The sequence below is a fragment of the Anabrus simplex genome, chromosome 2 (assembly GCF_040414725.1).
Source record: "Anabrus simplex isolate iqAnaSimp1 chromosome 2, ASM4041472v1, whole genome shotgun sequence".
Taxonomy (NCBI): domain Eukaryota; kingdom Metazoa; phylum Arthropoda; class Insecta; order Orthoptera; family Tettigoniidae; genus Anabrus; species Anabrus simplex.
The window spans coordinates 78192376-78214200 of NC_090266.1; positions in this window are offsets into that span (position 1 = coordinate 78192376).

Consider the following 21825-nt stretch of genomic DNA (forward strand, 5'->3'; position numbering starts at 1 on the left):
GTTGTGTGTTCTCCCAGGATGGTAATATAGTAAGTGAGATTGAATCAAGGTGTCGTAAAGCTAATACAGAGAGCTCGCAGTTGCGGTCAGCAGTATTCTGTAAGAAGGAAGTCAGCTCCCAGACGAAACTATCTTTACATCGATCTGTTTTCAGACCAACTTCCCTTTACGGGAGCGAAAGCTGGTGAAACTGAGGATATCTTATTCGTAAGTTAGAAGTAACAGACATGAAAGTAGCAAGAATGATTGCTGGTACAAACAGGTGGGAACAATGGCAGGAGGATACTCGGAATGAGGAGATAAAGGCTAATTTAGGAATGAACTCGATGTATGAAGCTGTACATGTAAACCGGCTTCGGTAGTAGTGTCATGTGAGGCGAATGGAGGAGGATAGGTTACCTAGGAGAATAATGGACTCTGTTATGGAGGATAAGAGAAGTAGAGGGAGACCAAGACGACGATGGTTAGACTCAGTTTCTAACGATTTAAAGATAAGAGGTATAGAACTAAATGAGGCCACAACCCTATTTGCAAATCGAGGATTGTGGCGACGTTTATTAAATTCACAGAGGCTTGCAGACTGAACGCTGAAAGGCATAACTGTCTATAATGATCATGTATGTATGTATGTATGTACGTATGTATGTATACCATATGGCATAGTCGAAAAACATTTAGTAGAAAAATAAATAAAAATAATAAATTGTAAAGGAAACAGCGTTAGGATAGTAACCATAATTTAACATTTGTAAATGATTAGAAATGGAACAGGGAAGGAATGGCCTGAAAGGAGTATTAAAGATATCATACTTCTCGGACATTCCAGAGAATTCTATCGGATACCCAGGAAACGTGACGAGGGAGAAAAATATGGAAGCCCCATTCAAATTTCAAATTACAAAAAAGTAGACTGTAATCAAAAGTAAATTGGTAATTATTGAAAAGCCCTGTTGAAAACAATGTTATGTATTACTGCGTCCAGTAAATTTTATTCATATCCATAAATTACAGTACGGGAAGGCCTTAAACGTAATAATTGTCATCTGCAGTAAAATTTTCTAAGTAATGTTTGTTTGAGACTGGACACTTGTTTGAGATTCCAAATGAATCCGAGAAAAAGCTCATCAGTCGGGTGTTTTCAGCTGCTTACTACCTTCAGCGCATGCTTGGAGTCTTTGAATGTGTATGGTAGGTTGCATAACTCGTATTGCAACAGGAGGTCTCTCGTTTGAACAGTTTGGGCAAAGAATTACGATTAAGTTAAAGTATAACAGTTACATTCTCAATCACGTCAAAAAAACTGAGCTCGATAGCTGCAGTCGCTTAAGTGCGGCCAGTACCCAGTAATCGGGAGATAGTGGGTTCGAACTCCACTGTCGGCAGCCCTGAAGATGGTTTTCCGTGGTTTCCCATTTCACACCAGGCAAATGCTGGGACTGTACCTTAATTAAGGCCACGGCCGCTTCCTTCCCATTCCTAGGCCTTCCCATCCCATCGTCGCCAAAGACCTATCTGTGTCGGTGCGACGTAAAGCAAATAGCAAAAAAAAAAAAAAAAATCACGTCAAAAAATAACAATTATCAATTTCCAATAAAACAATCTCGTTTTAGTCTTTTCTATAATCCCTAGAATTTTGAGTATTGAATTTTGTTTCAGCCCGCCTCTGTGGTGTAGCGTTTAGTGTGATTGGCTGCCAACCCAGGAGGCCCGGGATTAATTCCCATCTCTGCCACGAAATTTGAAAAGTGGTCCGAGGGCCGAAACGGGGTCCACTCAGCCTTGGAAGGCCAACTGAGTAAAGGGGGGTGGGGTTCGATTCCCACCTCAGCCATCCTCTAAGTGGTTTTTCGTGGTTTCCCACTTCTCCCCAGGCAAATTCCGCGATGGTACCTAACTTAAGGCTACGACCGCTTTCTTCCCCCTTCTTTGTCTATCCCTTCCAATCTTCCCATCCCCCTACAAGGCCCCTGTTCAGCATAGCAGGTGAGGCCGCCTGGGTGAAGTACTGGTCCTTCTCTGCAGTTGTATCGCCCTATCCAACGTCTCACGCTCCAGGACACTGCCCTTGAGGCGGTAGAGGTGAGATCCCTCACTGGGTCCGAGGGAAGAACCAACCCTGGAGAGAGAGGAAGAAAGAAGGAAAAAGAAAGAAATAAAGAAAGAAAGAAAGAAAGAAAGAAGAAGAATGAATTTCATTTCACCTGGTAGAATTACACGTTTTCTTTGTATGAAGTATGGACTACCATTCAAACTCGATTAACAAAGCATTTTAATTGTGATGTCAGCTATTTTATTTTTTTATGTTTTCCAATTTGCTTTACGTCACACCGATACAGATAGGTCTTGCGGCGACGATGGGATGGGAAAGAGGTAGGAGCGGGATGGAACCGACCGTGGCCTTAATTCGGGTACATCCCCAGCATTTGCCTGGTGTGAAAATGGGAAGGCATGGAAAAAAAATCTTCTTGAAGGCTGTCCACAGTGGGTTTGGAACGAACTCAATATATCCCGAATGCAAGATGACCGCTACTGACCCAACCCACGCATCCACTCGTTCGGTGTGTCATATCTTTAAATGATATTTTGAATTCATGTGGTGTTTATTAACGTGGCTCCCAACGCTTCTGTCTTTTGGAATCGCAAATCGTCTGCACAGAAGTGTAGTGATGTGTTCGAGTAAAGCATAAACATGGCCGAGGGAAGGCTAACTGCAGTATGTTGGAGCCACATTAAGTCCATCACGCAGAAACACGCGCCTACAATGCTCCCGTACTTAAAATGTGTTCAATGTTGTTCATAATTTTTCAAATTAATTTTATCCTTCATACCTTTTTGTTGATTAATGATTATTTGCATAACTGTGATAAATCGGGCGTTCCAAATTAGTGTTCGGGTGATAAGTGTTTATCAGTGACACGGGCTGGTTGTAGATATGAGCCGAGCCCTGCCACAGAAATATGTGGCGCCTCGCCGTAATATGGAGAGCTACCTGTAGGCCGGGTTCCGACCACTCGGGATTGTTTTCCCATTAGCCTATGTTTCCTGACCAAACATCGTCGAGAAAAGGACTCAGTCAACACGACAAACAGATTGCTATTATGCACCAAGTGAGCTCCATCCCTTCCTTGTCTAAATATTGACTTGTGCATTGCGGCTGGACGTAACATGCATGTCCAAATGAAGCAGCTCGACTCTCTGAAGAGCGTCAAGGCTTTAACACAAAACTTGAATGTCACATTTTAATGCCTGCAGACAAGTGATAAGTTTGCAGAATGTTTTAATAAGCGAGACGTGATTCATAAAGGAGACCAGACTTCGTACATTTTACATGAGGGCCCTAGGTACGGTACACACTGCCTCTTTGGTCTAATCACTTTGTTAAAGGGATGGAATTAATGGCTGCTCTAGTTCCTCATTTTCACGTTGAAACTCATTTGATAGCTTCTTACTGAATAAGAGCATATTGTCCTCATCAGCCCATGCCCACCGTAAGAGGAAGTAATGCGGTTCGAATTGCTCGTTATATTTCTTTCGGCGTGCATCTGTACACACTGAGGAGAGTTGTTAAAGGTTTACTGAATTATCCGAGCTCATTCCCATTAGGCAGTGATAATATAACTTAATCAAAAATATGAAAATGTTGAAGGTGCTTCATTGGGTTAACTTATATATCCTCCTCAGATTCTTCTTCTTTTCCTCCTATCGAGTGAGTGGCTGCGTGGTTAGGTCACGCAGCTGTCAGCTTGCATTCGGGAGATAGTGTAGTGGGTTCGAACCGCACTGTCGGCAGCCCTGCAGGGGGTTTCCGGTGGTTTCCGATTTCACCCAAAGCAAATGCTAAGGCTGTACCTTGATCAAGGCCACGGTCAGTTCTCTCCCACTCCTAGCCCTTTCCTGGCCTACAGTCGCCGTAAGATCTATCAGTGTCGGTGCGACGTAAAGCAAATTTAAACTTAAAAACCTTCTTCTTCCAGACTTCCCCCAATCAATCAATCAATCAATCATTCAATCAATCACTCAATCACTACTGATCTGCGTTTAGGGCAGTCAGCCAGGTGGCAGATTCCCTATATGTTGTTTCCCTAGCCGATTCTTAAATGATTGCAAAGAAATTAGAAATTTATTGAACATCCCCCTTGGTACGTTATTCCAATCCCTCACTCCCCTTCTTATAAACGAATATTTGCCCCAGTTTTCCTCTTGAATTCCAGCTTTATCTTCATATTGTGTTTCCTACTTTTAAAGAAACCACTCAAACTTATTCGTCTAATAATGTCATTCCACGCCATCTCTCCACTGACAGCTCGGAACATATAACTTAGTCGAGCAGCTCGTCTTTCTCTCAAGTCTTCCCAGCCCAAACTTTGCAAAATTTTTGTAACGCTACTCTTTTGTCGGAAATAACCCAGAACTAATCGAGCTGCTTTTCTTTGGATCTTTTCCAGTTCTTGAATCAAGTAATCCTGGTGAGGGTCCCATACACTGGAACCATACTCTAGTTGGGGTCTTACTAGAGACGTATATGCCCTCTCCATTACACCCTTACTACAACCCCTAAGTACCCTCATTACCATGAGCAGAGATCTGTAACCTTTATTTACAATCATATTTATGTGATTACCCCAATGAAGATCTTTCCTTATATTAACACCTAGGTACTTACAATTATGCCCATAACGAACGTTCACCCCGATCAATACAGAAATTAAAGCTGAGAGGACTTTTCGTATTTTTGAAACTCACAACCTGACTTTTAACCCCGTTTATCAACATAGCATTGCCTGCTGTCCATCTCACAACATTATCAAGGTCAGTTTGCAATTGCTCACAATCTTGTAACTTATTCATTACTCTGTACAGAATAACATCATCTGCAAAAAATCCTTATCTCTGATTCCACTTCTTTACACATATCATTACTATATATATTGAAAAAACCATAAAGGTCCAATAATACTGCCTTGAGGAATTCCCCTCTTAATTATTACAGGGTCAAATAATGATTCACCTACTCTAATTCTCTAAGTTCTATTTTCTAAAATGTGGCCAAGTAGAGTCTATCTTCTGTCCGCAACCATGTGCTGCGTAGTCACTGCACGTGACACATCAGTCTGAACGCTGAAAAGTCTTCCGAAATATTACACGTCGCTGTTTGTTTCACGTCCGTGCTGAAGTGCTACCAGCCATCTCGCAGCGGTTCCCACAAGCTCTCTATGGCATTCTTTGGTTTGATATGGGCACACTGTTCTTGCCTTGTAACATCCATTCTGCACGAAGCCTGACTCACTACTGCAGTCCCATCGCCTTGTGAGTGGTACTTGTCTAACGTGTTGTGTCCATGTACTATGAGTGTCATGATTTCTAGGACATATGACCATTGTATGGTACCTGTCTAACGTAATGCTATCACGTGTTGTGTCCATGTACTATGAGTGTCATGATATCCAGGACATATGACCATTGTATGGTACCTGTATAACGTGTTGTGTCCATGTACTATGAGTGTCATGATATCCAGGACATATGACCATTGTATGGTACCTGTCTAACGTAGTGCTATCACGTGTTGTGTCCATATACTATGAGTGTCATGATATCCAGGACATATGACCATTGTATGGTACCTATCTAACGTGTTGTGTCCATGTACTATGAGTGTCATGATTTCTAGGACATATGACCATTGTATGGTACCTGTCTAACGTAATGCTATCACGTGTTGTGTCCATGTACTATGAGTGTCATGATATCCAGGACATATGACCATTGTATGGTACCTGTCTAACATGTTGTGTCCATGTACTATGAGTGTCATGATATCCAGGACATATGACCATTGTATGGTACCTGTCTAACATGTTGTGTCCATGTACTATGAGTGTCATGATATCCAGGACATATGATCATTGTATGGTACCTGTCTAACGTGTTGTGTCCATGTACTATGAGTGTCATGATATCCAGGACATATGACCATTGTATGGTACCTGTCTAACGTAATGCTATCACGTGTTGTGTCCATGTACTATGAGTGTCATGATATCCAGGACATATGACCATTGTATGGTACCTGTCTAACATGTTGTGTCCATGTACTATGAGTGTCATGATATCCAGGACATATGATCATTGTATGGTACCTGTCTAACGTGTTGTGTCCATGTACTATGAGTGTCATGATATCCAGGACATATGACCATTGTATGGTACCTGTCTAACGTGTTGTGTCCATGTACTATGAGTGTCATGATTTCCAGGACATATGACCATTGTATGGTACCTGTCTAACGTGTTGTGTCCATGTACTATGAGTGTCATGATTTCCAGGACATTTGACCATTGTATGGTACCTGTCTAACGTGTTGTGTCCATGTACTATGAGTGTCATGATATCCAGGACATATGACCATTGTATGGTACCTGTCTAACGTGTTGTGTCCATGTACTATGAGTGTCATGATATCCAGGACATATGACCATTGTATGGTACCTGTCTAACGTGTTGTGTCCATGTACTATGAGTGTCATGATTTCCAGGACATTTTGTTGTATGTCCGGCGCTCACTTCTCGCTCCGTCAGCCAGCTGCACGCGCGCCTGTGTATCATTCTGCTAGCTTCGACGCGCAGCCCTCAGTGCGCGTGCCTGACCATCGAGTGTACTATAAATAGGAGCTCCCTTCCTGCTCAATCGCCCACTCGCCCCGGTGTCCAGCTCCAGAATACACCCTACGTCGAGCACGGAGGCTACTCCTCTTGAAAATGTGCTTCGACCAGGTGGACTGAATTTCTGGCAGTACGAGGTTTCACCTCTGGTCACCGCTCCCTTACCTGTTTCCGCTGCCTATGTTCCGTAATTCTTTTACAAGCCATTTTCATTCCCTAACTTATGCAAGCTCCCTTAGTTTCGCTAGGTGGAATTTCTTCAATCAATTGAACTTGCTTTTTAGGAATTCAGGCACTTCAACAAACAAAGACTCTCATAAACATTTATGTTAGTGTGCCAGATAGTTCTCGACTATCAACGTGTCAATTCACAAAGACTATCTTTTCAAGATAGAAGTGTATATAAAGACTGCAAACCTGTACATATTGTATAAAGACAGACTATTCTCAAGATTCAATATTCCTTTTTGCTTCAAAATAAATTTCAATTATTTGTGTAAATATCATAAAGTGAAGCAATAAAAGTTGTGTTCTGTAAACTTCAACCTTGGTTACAACACAACTCTATGGCGACGAGGTAAAAGCGACACTACAATTCATCGGCCCCAGTCGCCAACTCTATGGCGACGAGGTAAAAAAGCGACACTACCATTCTTCGGCCCCAGTCGCCAACTCTATGGCGACGAGGTAAAAAAGCAACAAACTACAATTCTTCGGTCCCAGTTGCCAACTCTATAGCGACGAGGTACACACGAAACCAACACTACAATTCAACGGGCCCAGTTGTCAACTCTACGGCGACGTGCTAAACAACCACGACACTCCAATCAGTTCTGACACACAGCTTACCTTCCTCTTTCTTGCACGCATCTCGCAATGGCTACTGCGGAACAACTCGCTACGGTCTTCCAAGCCTTACAGCAACAACAACAACAGTTTATGCAACAACAACAACAGGCAGCATTACTTCAGGCTATTCAAGCTATTTCTTTCTCTACACAGCCATCAGCTATTCCTCCGTTCTCTGCTTTTGATCCGGCTAAAGAAGAATGGTCAGTTTATTTAGCCCGCTTGCAACAGCATTTCATCTGCCATTCTGTCACAGATGATCAACGCCGCCGCGCACTATTTCTTAGTTCGGTTGGCAATGCTACGTGTGAATTACTACGTAAATTAAGTCCAGAAGAACACTTATCTGAGGTACCCTTCACGCAGCTCTTAGCCCGTCTCACGGAACACTATGCCAAAGCTCCTCACATAGTGGCTGCTCGCTATAAATTTTTTCAGAGCAGAAAGCAACCCCATCAGACACATACTGAATGGATAACTGAATTGCGTGGTCTAGCTAAACCCTGCCAGTTCATCTGCTCCAAGGACGGTTGTGGTTCATCCTACACTGATTCTCTCATTCGGGACATGATAATTTTACATACTCCTGAAGACAAAATACGTTTTGACGCTGTCAAGCAGAGTAACCCTTCTTTAGAAGACGTCCAGCGTATTGCTACGGTTTATGAGCTTACTACCAAGACTGCCGCAGCCATAGCTTCTCCACACGAAGTTGCACAAGTCTCGCCTCAAGCCCGCAAGTCCTCTGCTACAGTGCACCGTACGGATAAGGCGCTCTCCACCAAGCATTCTCGCCAGGTTCCCTCTTGTAATGCTACACGGAAGCACAATTCTAAAAGCACCTCGAAACTCCTGCCTTCCTGCCGAGGTTGTTTCAAGCATCATGAACGTCGTGACTGTCGTTTTTTCAAAGCTACTTGTGAACGATGTAATAAACTTGGACACATTAAGACTGTCTGTCAAAGTTCGCTCCGCCCTGCTAAGACTACTGCAGCGCGCCGGAAGCATATACAGCCCCGCCAAGACATGGAAGTTGATCAGATCAATCTTATTCTTCCCACAAAGGATTCTCACAAAATCATCATTCCTCTATCATTCTCTGATCGATCTGTCGATTTTCAATTAGACACTGGATCACCTGTCTCTATTATTAACCTGACTACCTACCACAACTTAGGTTCACCTTCATGCTCTCCAGCTGACATCCAGCTCGTGACATTTAACAAGAAGAAAATTGACATCAAAGGTCAAATTAAGCTTCAGGCTAGTTATAAAGGAATTCAGAAGGCCATTCCTCTTCTCGTAGTTAACAACTACACTGCATCAAACATTATGGGCATGGATCTATTTAACTTATTTGGTTTCCAGATACATGACAACATTAACGTCGTATCTACATTGCATCCTACTTCTGACGTTACCGCTCTCCTAGCGCAGTTTCCTGAAGTCTTCGACTCTCAGCTCGGAACAGCCAAAGACTATACAGCTCACATACAGCTGAAATCCGGAGCTAAGCCTCGCTTCCTCAAGGCACGTCCAGTACCCCTAGCACTTCAAGACCAGGTCACGAAAGAATTAGAAAGATGGATACAAACTGGAATTGTTGTACCAGTTACTTCTAGTCAATGGGCTACTCCACTCGTGGTAATCAAGAAACCTGATGGTAATGTTCGACTTTGTGGCGATTTTCGATCTACAGTCAACGCACAACTCGACACAGATATCTTTCCTATTCCACGTCCAGAAGACTTATTCCGTCGTCTCTCTGGTGGACAATTCTTCTCTCGAGTTGATCTTAAAGAAGCATATCTCCAGCTACTTTTAGACGAAGAATCTAAGAAATTTCTCACTCTCAACACTCGCTCGTCAACACTGCTACTGGCCCGGTATTGATGCCGCCATCGAAAAGCTAATACGTCATTGTGAGCAATGTCAAACGAATCAGAACGCCCCGTCTTCTGATCTTGCTTCATGGCCTCCTGCTACTACTCCATGGGAACGAGTTCACATCGATTTCGCAGGTCCTTTCCTCAATTCCATGTGGTTAATAGTCATCGATTCACTGTCAAACTTTCCCTATGTAGTGGATATGCATTCGACTACTACAACCGAAGCTACCATTCGTGCTCTCCAGAAAATCTTTACTACAGAAGGTTTACCGCAAGTACTCATTTCGGACAACGGACCTCAATTTACAGCTACTGCTTTTCAGAACTTTTGTACACATAATGGCATTCGTCATATCCTAGCACCACCTTTTCACCCACAATCTAATGGTGAAGCTCAACGCTTCGTACAAACATTTAAAAGAAGTATGAAGAAAGCTGTCTCTTCAGGCTTAACTAAAGACCAAGCCTTGCTCCAACTCTTAAACAACTACAGAACTCTACCCGGCGCTGATAATATCACTCCTGCACAGAAGCTCCATGGACGACCTCACAGAACTTTACTTTCTCTGTTACAGCCTCTTCCGACCCAGCATAAGACCTCACCAACGAAGTTCTCTCTCAACGACAAGGTCTACACCAGGACATTCAAATCCAACCCACTCTGGATACCTGGAGTCATCTGCAGATCTTTGGGTCATCGTCTCTACGAGATACAGACTACGGAGAAACGTATCTGCCGCCATCAAGATCAGATACGTCTGCGCTACCGCCCCTGTCCAGCTATTGATGCTATTGCTAAACCAGATAAATCTATTGCTGAACGAGCCTTAGATCATTTAATAACAATGGGTTCCTTTCAGGACGAGACAGCGCCACTCCGCCCAGTTCCAGCTCCGGACAATACAACAGAGAAATCAGCAGCTCCGCCCCAGCATCGCAGTCGCCGCCAGCGCCGCCGCCGTTTCACACCGTACCGGCGTATTTAGGAGGGGAGGGTGTTGTATGTCCGGCGCTCACTTCTCGCTCCGTCAGCCAGCTGCACGCGCGCCTGTGTATCATTCTGCTAGCTTCGACGCGCAGCCCTCAGTGCGCGTGCCTGACCATCGAGTGTACTATAAATAGGAGCTCCCTTCCTGCTCAATCGCCCACTCGCCCCGGTGTCCAGCTCCAGAATACACCCTACGTCGAGCACGGAGGCTACTCCTCTTGAAAATGTGCTTCGACCAGGTGGACTGAATTTCTGGCAGTACGAGGTTTCACCTCTGGTCACCGCTCCCTTACCTGTTTCCGCTGCCTACGTTCCGTAATTCTTTTACAAGCCATTTTCATTCCCTAACTTATGCAAGCTCCCTTAGTTTCGCTAGGTGGAATTTCTTCAATCAATTGAACTTGCTTTTTAGGAATTCAGGCACTTCAACAAACAAAGACTCTCATAAACATTTATGTTAGTGTGCCAGATAGTTCTCGACTATCAACGTGTCAATTCACAAAGACTATCTTTTCAAGATAGAAGTGTATATAAAGACTGCAAACCTGTACATATTGTATAAAGACAGACTATTCTCAAGATTCAATATTCCTTTTTGCTTCAAAATAAATTTCAATTATTTGTGTAAATATCATAAAGTGAAGCAATAAAAGTTGTGTTCTGTAAACTTCAACCTTGGTTACAACACATTTGACCATTGTATGGTACCTGTCTAACGTGTTGTGTCCATGTACTATGAGTGTCATGATTTCCAGGACATTTGACCATTGTATGGTACCTGTCTAACGTGTTGTGTCCATGTACTATGAGTGTCATGATTTCCAGGACATATGACCATTGTATGGTACCTGTCTAACGTAATGCTATCACGTGTTGTGTCCGTGTACTATGAGTGTCATGATTTCCAGGACATTTGACCATTGTATGGTACCTGTCTAACGTGTTGTGTCCATGTACTATGAGTGTCATGATTTCCAGGACATTTGACCATTGTATGGTACCTGTATAACGTGTTGTGTCCATGTACTATGAGTGTCATGATTTCCAGGACATATGACCATTGTATGGTACCTGTCTAACGTAATGCTATCACGTGTTGTGTCCATGTACTATGAGTTTCATGATTTCCAGGACATTTGACCATTGTATGGTAGCACCGTGCAAATGAGAGAGAAAATATAGTCGCCATGACTAATGCTTCAATCCTCGTAATAACTAGCTTTTATCCGTTAACCGTCCGCCTCCGTTGCATAACGGTTAGCACTATTAGCTGCCAATCTCGGTGGTCCCAGTTCGATTCCCGATACTGCCAGAAATTTAAGACTGGCAGGAGGGCCGGTATGTTGTTGAACTGGTACATGCAGCTCACCTCCTTTGGAGGGATGCCTGAAAAAAGCTGAACCGCCTCGGGATGAGGACACGAGTTTACTTAAGTCCGCCTCCATAGCTAAATAGTTAGCACGCTACCTTAGGTCCAGGGGGTCCCGGGTTCGATTCCCGGCAGGTTTGGGGATTTTAATCTTATTTGGTTAATTCCAATGGCTCGGGGGCTGGGTGTGTGTTTGTCTTAAAGATTAGAAATCATCGTAGGTAGGGCCCATCCTCACAGACGCGCAGGTCGCCTATAAGGCGTCAACTTGAAGGACCTCTCCGGAGGCCACACGCCATTAATATTATAACCGTTAACGATAGACGTGCGGTCAGTGTGACCGTAGCAGAAAAATAAATTAGTCCTCTCCTTCACTTCTCCTTGTTAGGATTATTCGCCGTTGTCGGTGAAAAACCTCCTATGTAATAATAATACAGTAGTATTAATAATAATTATTATAAAAATGTCCGCCTCTGTGGTGTAGTGGTTAGTGTGATTAGCTGCCACCCTTGGAGGCCCGGGTTCGATTCCCGGCTTTGCCACGAAATTTGAAAAGTAGTAGGAGGGCTGAAACGGGGTCCACTCAGCCTCGAGAAGTCAGCTGGGTAGAGGGGGGTCCGATTCCCTCCTCAGCTATCCTCGAAGTAGTTTTCCATGCTTTCCCACTTCTCCCCCAGGCAAATGCCGGGATAGTACCTAATTTAAGGCCACGGCCGCTTCCTTCCCTCTTCCTTCCAATCTTCCCATCCCCCAACAAGGAAACTCTTCATCATAGCAGGTGAGGCCACCTGAGTGAGGTACTCGTCCTCCACCTCAGTTGTATTCCCCGACATAATGTCTCACGCTCCAGAACACTGCCCTTGAGGCGGTAAAGGTAGGATCCCTCGCTGAGTCCGAGGAACAAAAAACCCTGGAGGGTAACTGCATTAAGAAAGAATGATAATAATAATAATAATAATAATAATAATAATAATAAGTTCTCAATCACCGTGTACAAACATTTTAATTTGACGCCGTCTGACTGCCAGCTTGTCTATTTCGACACGTTCCGCTTCACTCTGGGCCTAGTACTGTAGATGGCGTCTGTTGGCGTCTATGGCCGAGTTTGAATTAATTGTGTTAGGTAATCGCCAAGTGTGTCACCAGTGATCTTCTACATGCCGAAATCGTACCACATAGAGTGTCAAAAGAACTTTCTGCCACCCTTTAAATCTTCGACTACCTCCGCCGGGTTTGAACCCGCATCCGGAGGACAACACTGTACCGCTGATACACAGACGGAGCTACCTCCTATGTGACTTCCGACGCAAATGAGATTTTGGTATCAAATGGCAGGTCTACTCCCCATACATCACTGAGCAGAAGATCGTCTAAGTCTGGGAATTTTTAAGGTATGAAATATGATTGTTTTAAACCATATACATTCAGCCACACTAAAAGCTCCTCTATGAATTAATTGAGAATATGCGTGCACTTAGGAGTTGTTTCATAGTATTAACAAAGTTTAAAATCACACCAAAACGTCTTATGTGAACCTGTTCTGAAGAGCTACGCACACAAGACTTAAAAAAACGTTTTTAAACGTCTATAAAATTCACTTCCATTCACATGGGAAGGATTTTACTGGCAACGACATTTGCTCGTTTATAATACCCTCCTGGCTTAATAAGTTCTATCACCCAAGTTCATCTTGCTGCCCATAGTCCTCTTCGGTTCATGATGTCCCGGGATCGATTCTGCCCAGGTCGGAGATTTTTCATTAAATGGTTATTTCCCTCGGATTGGGAACTAGGTGTCTGTACTGTCCCCAACATCCCTGCAACTCATACACCACACAAACACTTTTTTGTTTTTGCTAGGGGCTTTACGTCGCACCGACACAGATAGGTCTTATGGCGACGATGGGATAGGAAAGGCTTAGGAGTTGGAAGGAAGCGGCCGTGGCCTTAATTAAGGTACAGCCCCAGCATTTGCCTGGTGTGAAAATGGGAAACCACGGAAAACCATTTTCAGGGCTGCCGATAGTGGGATTCGAACCTACTATCTCCCGGATGCAAGCTCACAGCCGCGCGCCTCTACGAGCACGGCCAACTCGCCCGGTCACACAAACACTATCCTCCACTACAATAGCACGCAGGTTACTACACACGAGAGATGCCACCCACCTTCCTTGGAGGGTCTGCCTTACAAGGACTGCACCAGGCTAGAAAAAGCCACACGAAATTATCTCGCTGCTGTAAATATTAATATAGTCATGATGACATGTAGTTGCGTTTTATAGCGGTCGGAATGACACTCGTCAACGGTTTGTTTCTGGAGACAGAGCACAGTGGACACAGGCCGATCATATAGTACTTGTATCAATCAGACGATGATTTTTTCTTTCGAATATCTGAAGACGTTGAACATATAATGGGCTAAGCGACAAAAAGAAGTTATAGGGAAAAATGAGCTTTTCCGTGTGTCACGTTTTATACTCTCAGGATGTACTTTTCAAAATTTTATTAGACAAAGTAACCATAGTTATACATGTTTATCATGTTAGCTTTTATTGAACGCAGATACAAAACCATGAAAAAATTACAGTACTAAAAGCCAAATAGTATGAAATGTGGCTGTGTGCTACAGGACTACGAAATACAATGTTCCGTTATGAGTAGAACATTTCTGATGGTAATTAATAATAATAAGAGCAGATTGTTTTCTGCCACATACAAGCAAAAGTTAACAAACTATACTTATAATTGGAAGCCGTTATGCATCACTAGACCAAGCGCCAAAAGTTGGTTGCGAGATAATCGCGTTTAAATTTGGTTCTATGTGTAAATTCGAGCGAACATAATTTTGCTAAATATGGTATTACTGGTGTTGTAGGATAATAGATTGTACCTTCTCACCAAATTTCAACATTTTTATACTCGCACTATATAGATTTTCTTGAAGAAATGGCGCTTAGTCTACTGATGCAATTTAAGGTTTTTCTCAAATGCGAATAATGTATCACGATGCTACACCAATAACCACTAACTGTTGAGTATCTACTGAGTAAAACATCAAAAAATATAACGTGGCGGCAGCCATGATTAAAAACTGAATCTCCTACTGTCTGGAAAGGCCCGCTAAGTGCTTGAACCACCACGAGCCGCGCCACAACTCCGGTACATTATTTAAGTTTTAGATGGAGAAATTCTAGAAGGGAATCTATTCTCTGAAGTCGTTGCTATAATGACTTACTGATTTGAGGAATTTCAACTTATCTGAGTCAAATACAAATGGTAAGACATGAGCCATGGTAGTCTATACAATTTTTGAATGGATTTTCCTTCACGATAGGCCTATTACATTCTGAGAGTACAGTATTGACGTGATATTTTTAAGCCTATGGGTAAGTTTTGTTCTGATTGAGACAGAAAATGCGCTTAAAGATATTTTCTCCCATAAATACACACAAATCATTGGACAGGTAATAAGACTGTTGCTCTCAGTTCATTCAATCTCGAAATCAGGATCTCCATTAAATCCATCTACGTCATCCACTATGTCAGAATCTGCTTGAAGATTCTGGTAAAATTGTTTGGCATCTGCAGGTATTAAGTGCATCAGCGAACCAAAGTATCTTAGTTTGGCTTCAGAGATAGGTTTTCCTTTTGGCCACAAAGGTATTAATTCCTGGTGAAAGGGAACTCTACTTTCCCGTGGTCGTCCCTGTCTTGACTTATTTAGATTTACTTCCTGAGATTCGCCATCAAATTCTAGAGAATGATTTTCAGACGCAACCTTCATAGCAAGCTGCATTAGTAGCATTGTCCTTCTCCTTACTTTTGGAAGTAATTGATACATCGCTGAACTTCGTCACTTGATAAACCACTCAATGTATTACCACGTAAAAATGTCAGCACTATCGAAAATGATGCAAACTGGAACGTCGCATAGTCTACTGATGCAATTAACATTTTTACTGATTCCCGCTTTGTCGCTTAGGTTTTCTGTTTAGTAACAATTAACGGCCTCTTATAATGCAGTGGGGAATTTTTTATAAATTGTTCAAGCCTTCCTCTACAAGATGGCGCTAAAATCTCAATTTTCGTGAAATGGCGCTTAGTCTACTGATGCATAACGGCATCCAGTTAATCGATAATAAACTGTTAATACAAGCAAACAAAGCAAATGACAGCAGTTAAGGTTTATGACTGCACTAATATTCTGGTAAATTTCCTATAATTGAAATAATATTATTGCAGAAGATTTCCGTAACAAGGATTACTTTCATCCTTCAGGTAATCCGGCATATCCCGCAAATCCCTTTTCTCAGTGGAGATTTGTGAAGACTTTTTCAGTGACAAAATGGTGTATTGAGACTCTTGTTACTCGTGAAAAGATGGGTAATACTACTTATATTGAGAACCGAGGCTATAAAGACCACAACAGAAAATACGAGTACATGGAAAATTAAACGCAACGCCTAGTTGACGATATTAACTCTTTCCCTCGAGAAAAAACAGGTCTTGCTCATTGTAAACAGACAGAAAATTAAAAAACGCAATTTTTGTCCCTTGGCCCATTATATACAAGGTCTCTCTTATAAACCCAGACCGAACGCACGGTGTTTCTACTTTGCGCTACGGCAACTGCCTCAGCCCAACTTACATCGCGCGCGGCCGCCCTGCTTTGAGCGTGTATACAATCTTACCTTATAAAAGATGCTGCAAGTATCATCATTCATGCTGAGGGACTTCATAAACACCATTAGGATTTTCTGCACACCAATAGCCAGAGTTATGACTGTTCACACGACCATTAACATGAAACCAGGCCTCATCCGCAAAGAACACAAGCTGTGGGTCGAATAAACGATCATTCATTGATACAAGATACCACTCACTCTTGTGGCTGGATCAGCAGGTTTTAAACAATGGCCCCGTGTAAACCTCTACGGTACAGCTTTGTACCTCTGTGTGCAGAAGAAACCGAAACCCCTACTTGTGCTAATTTTGTGAGTGATTTATTCGGTGACCATTCAAGACTCGCACCAACATCATCTAGCTTTTCCTCTGTTCAAACTGTTCGTGTGCGCGCATGCTTTTTTTATTGAGCACTGCGCCAGTAGTTTCAAATTTATTTACAATTACATGAATCTGGGCTCATGAAGGTGGCACTTCACCTGGAAATTGCTGAACAAATGCATCACGTCCCCATCAAGCAGACTCGAACTTAAACTAAGTTTTACATACGAAAATACGGTGTTGCAATGATAACTGTCTCACCAGCTGAGATTCAGACTGGCTACTGATAATTGGTCGAACACGTGCACGCTCTTTACAAGCAAGAACTACAAGAATTTTAAATTACAATATCCCTTTCTATTCTTCTCCTTCCTGTCCTTTCCCCAATTACATGAGGTCGGCAGGTTGTATAGCTCTGGCCCATTGTTACGGCAGGATGCCTTTCATGATGCCAACCCCAGTGTGGAGGTATGCATTCACTATTTCGTGTTCTGAAGGTGGTTAATATGTGATGTGATGTACGTAAATGAAGATGCATATCAAGAGGAACACAAATACCCAGTCTCCGTGCTAGAGGAATTAACCAGTCCAGTTAAAATTCCCGACCATCAATCAATCAATCAATCAGTCAAAACTAATCTGCATTTAGGGCAGTCGCCCAGGTGGCAGATTCCCTATCTGTTGTCTTCCATCCCTTTTCTTAAATGATTTCAAAGAAATTGGAAATTTATTGAACATCTCCCTTGGTAAGTTATTCCAATCCCTAACTCCCCTTCCTATAAATGAATATTTGCCCCAGTTTGTACTCTTGAATTCCGACCAGGTCGGAAACCACTACGCTGAATATTCATCCAAAGAACCAGGTAAAAAACCTTTATAAATTGTCAAATAAAATATGATAATGTGATTTTTGATAGTTTGAAGAGAAGTTCTTAAAAATGAAAATTTGCCTTGACTTCTCTTATTAATATTTTATCCTTCTGAATAACATTAACATTCAGCAGTAGCTGAAACCTCACGAGCATGGGACTGTTACAGACAATCTATGTCGATATATTATGAAACACGGAAGTGCCCGAATTTGGCCCGAGAAGGTGGATATTTAGTATGCCAGTAAATCTATTGACACAGCTCATAGACATTTAAGTAGTCTTACATACCAAACGACCTTCCTGAAATTCGATTCTGTATGATTGAGCACAAAAATCGAACGGTCCGTCGGGCTTAATTTGTTCAAACGGTTAAGGCCTTGGCTTTCTGAACCCAAGATGGCACAGTCCTGTGGTATTTGAATGTGTTGAAATACGGCATCCCCATGTCGGTAGATTTACTGGCACGTAAATGAAATCCTGCCGGACAAAATTACGGCCTCTTTGCATCTCCGAAAAGCGTAAAAGTTGTTAGTGGTAAGTAAAAGTAATAACATTATTATTATTATTATTATTATTATTATTATTATTATTATTATTATTATTGAAAAAAGGAAAGAAATTCTTTGGAAGCAACTGAAATGGTGATTTGGTGGAAAATGACATGCTGGATTGAAAAAGAAGATGAATCGAGACGAATCTAGATGTTTTAAAGGAAATCAATGAACAACGGAGACTGATAAAGGATATGGAAATAAGGAAGATAAAACTTGTAGGTCATATCCTGAAAGCCTAATGACCTCCTAGTAAACGTCTTTGAAGGAAAAATACTAGGAAAGTAAGAGGAAGACCACGGGAAATAACGTCGAGGTTCTGAGAAACTTGATGGGACGTCTATGTGATTATTATTATTATTATTATTATTATTATTATTATTATTATTATTATTATTATTATTATTATTATTATTATTATTATTACGGAGTTATCCGTGGAAGGCAGAGGTGAAATAAGGTGCGGGCTTGAATGGGTCTAACTACAAGTCTTAAAGATTAATTTAAAATTTAAATAAAGGTTATATTTTCAACAGATAACAACGGTTAACAATTCTCACTAGGTGAAATAACAAAGAACAATCAGGTACAATGCAACTTTACAAATTCTGGGCTACGAGCCCCAAAGTCTGAGCTCTCAGCTCACAACCACAAATTACCAAAGGGCAGAAAACTCCTTCATTACCGGGAGCGTTAGCTCCAAAGACACATATTGGGCCTCCTAGAGGCACATCTATCACCTCAGAAAGAGCTAGCCTGTTCTCAATTTCTCACGCCTGTTAAAGGCAACAACAAACATTCCTCAAAACTGCCTCTCAAGGCACAATTATAAGGACACAGGTGTATCTAGTACCCAACCTGCGAGGCCCGAATAGTAAATTAAAGGTTAATTAAATGGCCCAAACACAAGGATGAATGGAGGCGAGTACTTGCACTCCTACACTGAAGTTTGTTAAAACCTATGTGGCGCTAGGCCGATAATGCAGGGGCTAATCCCAATCTATGGAGGTGACTAGTCTGCAAAATAAATTTAACACATTAAGAAGGAAGAGAAAAACAGTTACGAAAACGTAGTCACCTCAAATTCCAAAAATGAAGGGGAGCTCGAGAGGGTAAAGCACTCTCTATCCCCGAATTACAGTTAAAGAAATTGTAGTTTTTACATAGAGTGAAAAGGGATTTACATCTTAAAGAAATGGGTTACATATTAAAGGTTTCGAACCTTCCCCGAGAGTTAAACTGCTGAGCTAGCAAAGAAATACAGATGTTAAAAGGCCATTACCTTGTTGAAGAACGGCTGCCTGAAGAACGAGGCACTTCCCGCCCCCTGCTACATATTCACACACTGAGCAAGATGTTATAAGAGTGGCGCGGAGACAAGAAAATCAGCAGTTTTTATACCCTCGTGGAAAATTCGAGACCTTTCAGGGATGAGTAGACACACCCACTCAATTTTTATTGGTTGACAGCAAAAACTTATACACAAGGCGATGAAGAAACACCTTATTGGTAGGAAATTAATTACAGAAATTTAGGATTGGTTAAATTCAAAACCAGCGGAAAGGAAGCTTAATATTGCCAACCCTCAAATAAAAGAACAAAATTTAGTAAAGACAAAACTTATGAATACAAAATTATTTCAAGAAAGTTCATTCCTTCACACTAGAGTACATAATCATAGTTTTTGGGTAGAGACCTCTGTTAGAGAATGTCCACACTTCTTGATCAATGAAAAACAAAAGTAAATCAAAATCACACAATGACATCTTCTGATAAACAGTAGAGTTAGTTCAGTTGTTAAAGTTCCGGGTTTCTCCAGTAGAGAAGTTTCAGTTGGCGCAATTGCGTCGTAGAGATGTACCGCCCGGTACAATTATTATTATTATTATTATTATTATTATTATTATTATTATTATTAATATTATTATTATTATTATTATTATTATTATTATTAACGGTTGTCCAACTGGAGTTAACTGTAAATATGGCATTCGTGTTAAACTCTACTAACATGAAGACTACATGGACAAAGCTACTATGTGCATACTTCATCGTGTGAATGTGGGTTTGATTTCCAGTCGGGTGGTCGAGAAATTGAGAGACGTGACTATTATATCCGGAGAGGTTCACTTAGCCTGCAACAAAAATGAGTAACAGGGTAAATCATGAGATGGTGTTTCTCTCTCTCATTCTCCTCAACTTGATGGTTGGTGGGTAGCATGACTGTCCTCGTCCAACGACCTGCTATCCTGAGCCAGCTGCTTGATTAGTTGATATGGACGTCGCCCTTTAATGCCATCGAGGAACCCTGCTCTTGGTCGTCCTCTTCTAGTCTTTCCTTCCAGTTTCCCTTCAAGCAGTGTGGTGCCGGTGTTCACTCTCCTCAAGTTCATCAACTTGTTACCAACCAAGGTAGCAACTTCGGGTGTTGGTGTTGTTGGTGGATACTTATAGCCTCAGGAGACAGATAGCTCAAGTTCAACGTCCAACCAACCTTGAAACTGAGTTTCATAATTTTCTATTCCACTGGAAGTAAATAGCATATTTATCTATTAAACGGCCATTTCCTTCCCAATCATGAGTGCATTTTCATGCCAAAATATATATCAATATGCCTTTCAGCATTTCGAAATATTTAATAATTGTTACAGCGGTCGACAGGGGGTGGGGGAAGAGACGGAAGAACCGTAGGGCTGAACGAATAAAATGACCACATAAAGGCAAAACTGTAATAGCCTATATTTAGTATATCTCTATTTGGTTTTTACTTTCTCTCGTTTATTTTAACAAAACTGAATAACAACAGCGGGTGATTGATCACTCTGAATCACAAATTGCAATAGTTAAGGCCTATTGTAAGATTTTCACTCTTTACAACCGATCGAGTGCTCTCAGAGCTGTATCAATAACAAGGGATAAATTGAGTTCCCATTTTCAAAAAAGCTTACGTGCCTTGAAATACCAGTACAAGTACCCTTGAACATTCTCTGCCCCTTTATTTGCAAGGAATGGCAACGACAATGCAGCAAATTAACGGGCGGAATCCCTAGGTAAGCAGGAGCTAACCTCATAGTACATATAGACCAACAACACGTTTAATTCCGGAAAGAAGTCAGAAATGAATTGAAAAAATTGGCCAACATAAAATAGAAAGGGGAAGATGAAGCTGACCAAGCAATCCCATGACATTACATTACAGTAAAACCTAATGGGACACGAGGCCCAGTGAAACAGAGGATAACACCGTGCTCCTTCGTGCTTAGGAAAAATGAAACTTTCAGCCTAAATACGAATAGGAAGGAAAATGTTACATTTAGAAATCCTAGCCGCAACAATCAAGGTTGCGAAATGAAGTACGGGGGTCCACACTCGTGCTTCCTTTAAAGATATTACACCCAATAGGATTGCTACGTTCGTTGGCTGAAGAAACCTGGAAAACTCCATTTTAGAGAAATTAATTTAACAAAATCACTATATTAAAACCGGACCAGGAAAACGGCTCTATTCCAAACATTACATTCTAATGGAAACGCGGTTATCACCCTAGGTCACTAGATGTTTCTGGAGTCACGTTATTACGATGTGGCCTGCCTTACAAGGTTGCCCAGCATGCCAATTATCTTAAGCCAGGTACTACCCT